Consider the following 2,638-nt stretch of genomic DNA (forward strand, 5'->3'; position numbering starts at 1 on the left):
ACATGATCCAGCAGTGTGATCAGGTTGCCAAGAAGGCCAAGAGCATCCAGGCTTGTATCATAAATAGTGTAGCCAGTGGAATGAGGGAGAAGATCATCCCTCTGTACTCAGCACAGGTGAGGCTGCACCTCAAGTTCTGTGTTCAATTTGGGGCCCTCACTACTAGAAAGATATTGAGATCCTTGAGCATATTCAAAGAAGGGAAATGCAGCTGTAAAGTCCTATGAGAAACAGCTGAGGGAATGGAGATTGTTTAGTCTGGAGAATAGGAGGTTCAGGAGAGACCTTATCACTCTCTGCAGCTGCCTGAAATGAGGTTGTAGCAAGGTGGAAGTTGGCCTTTTTTCTCAGGTAACTAGCAATAAGACAAGATGTAAGGGCTTTATTCAACACCACCCGGCTCCTGTTTCCTCAAGCGAATGCTAGTAATGCAGTCACAAAACAGAGCTGTGCCCTGGAGAGGAGTTGCCTGGCAACAGATAGTCAGGGAGGGCTCTGGACCTCTGGAGATGTTGGCAGCAGGGGGAACAGAACAGCCTGAGCACCCCTGCATTTCACCAGGACAGCAGTTTCTCAGAGAATCTACTCAGATGAGATCTCTTTCCCAATTCCTGTGAGATTTGCTGAACTGCCAACTTTCACAGGCTGCTTGTGCATTGCAAGTACAGAAGGAACACACTTCAGAAAAGAGCGGAGGGAGAGCTCTGTGTCCAGGTGAGGTTGAAGGCTTAAGGGTGCCAGGGGTGATTCACTGACCCCATCTGTATAATGGGTGCTGATGGAAGCCCGTGGTTAGTCCTTGCTCCATCTCTTCAGGGCAGGAGCATCAAGGCAGCAGGGCTGAGGGTGTCTAAAGAAAATCACAGCAGAAAACACGTGGGTGATAATGTTTCCTACTGCAATATATTCCCTGGAAGAAGGGTGACTTCTGGGCAACCTTGCCACTGTACCAAAAGCTAACTAGACTTAGTACTGGATCTCACTGGGTAATTAGAACAAATACATGTAATGTTTGCAAAGGAAGAGTTAAATCTGGCAAATGCCAAATCATTTTGTCTAGGCATGTTTTTTAAGGGAAGGATTTTCAAAGCATGGCAAGTGTGTGTTTCTCCCCGTGGGGTGATGTAGATTGATACTGGAATTCCCCTGCTTTCCCCCAGGCTCTGTGCACTTGCGATCAGATCTCCTGCACTTCAGAGAAGCCTCAACAGTGTGGAAGGGCTGCTGCTCAGAGGTCTCTAGTGAGGTTGCATTTGGGGGATGATGGCAGTGCTGGATTTGGATGGTGTTGCAGGTGGGGATGTCCCAAGCATAGCATTCTTCAGCACAGTGTCTTGCTTGGCCCATTTGTTTCCAAGATGGGAGGATCTACAGGTTCCCTGTGCCTTGCCTTTTCTGCTGTTTTCCACCTAGCAACTGGCAGTCACATCTTCAGCCAGGCCACTTCTGGGTCGTTTGTTTATTAAAAAAACCCACAACGTTCACAGATTTTGTCATCATCTGTGAAATGCAGGAAATCATGAAATCATAGGATTCCTTGAGGTACAACAATCAAGTTCCTGTCCCGAAGGCCAGGCTCAGAACAGATCCAGCATCCACAGGAGAAATGGGCAATGACATTCCTACTGTAGTGCAGGAATGTTATGTATGTCAATGAAAGAGTAGCACTGATAAGACTAGACATTCAGTAATACTCAGATAGTGAGCCTTTCACCTGGAAACACAAATGTTTCTCCTGATGGCACAGAAATTATCCAGAGTTTTGGGGAAAATGGTATACCAGATCTCCAAGAATGTGAACTTGTTGAGGAAGACATAGACTGGGCTCCTCAGGTGCCTTTCACTTCCCACACTGACAAAGGCGAGGCCATTCTCATCATGATTAGGAGAGACACGAGGAAGACAATGACAAACAGGACCATGTGCTACCTGGGGTGGTCTCTTTAAGCCCGAAACATCAAGTTGTTCACCGAGGTACACAGAGGGAACACTATGGGCCTTGGGACCTGCTGGAACTCTGCACAGGGTCAGGCTAATTCTGTGCACATGTGCACAAGCACACAACATGAGTGTATGCACACAAACATACCTGCACCTTCACAGAGGCACTATTACATCTATGCACTCCAAAAGCACACGTTAACAATGCAATCACAGCAATAAAAGATTGTGAGCAATTCAGGTACGTGTGCGCTCATCACCCCTGTTTGTGCACACACACCGCTGGAGAGGCAGGGGCTGAGGCCGTGGGGAGCTGACTGATGATACACTGAGGACCCTTCTGGCAGATAACCTGAGGACCTTTCACAGCTGCAGTGCTGTGAGCAGGACAAGGCTCCAGATGAGCTGACATCACAGTTTGTAGATGTGCAGGGACAGACCACTGAGAGGAGCCCAAGGAGGTCACAAACTTACCCAGTGGGCAACTTGATGAGAAAGAGAACTGAAACCCAGTGGTCCATCCCACCTGCTTGGGCATCCAAACACATGAGTCCACTGGTGTGAGTTGGGATGGAGAAAAAGAGGAAGACATGGCAAATGTGCATGCAGGGTAGCCCCAGGCCAGCATCACTTGCCCGAGGTGGATCCACCTTAGTACTTGAGCTGCGTCCTCTGCCATCACTGACTCATTCCTGGC

Source organism: Numida meleagris, unplaced genomic scaffold (genome assembly GCF_002078875.1).
Source record: "Numida meleagris isolate 19003 breed g44 Domestic line unplaced genomic scaffold, NumMel1.0 unplaced_Scaffold510, whole genome shotgun sequence".
Taxonomy (NCBI): Eukaryota; Metazoa; Chordata; class Aves; order Galliformes; family Numididae; genus Numida; species Numida meleagris.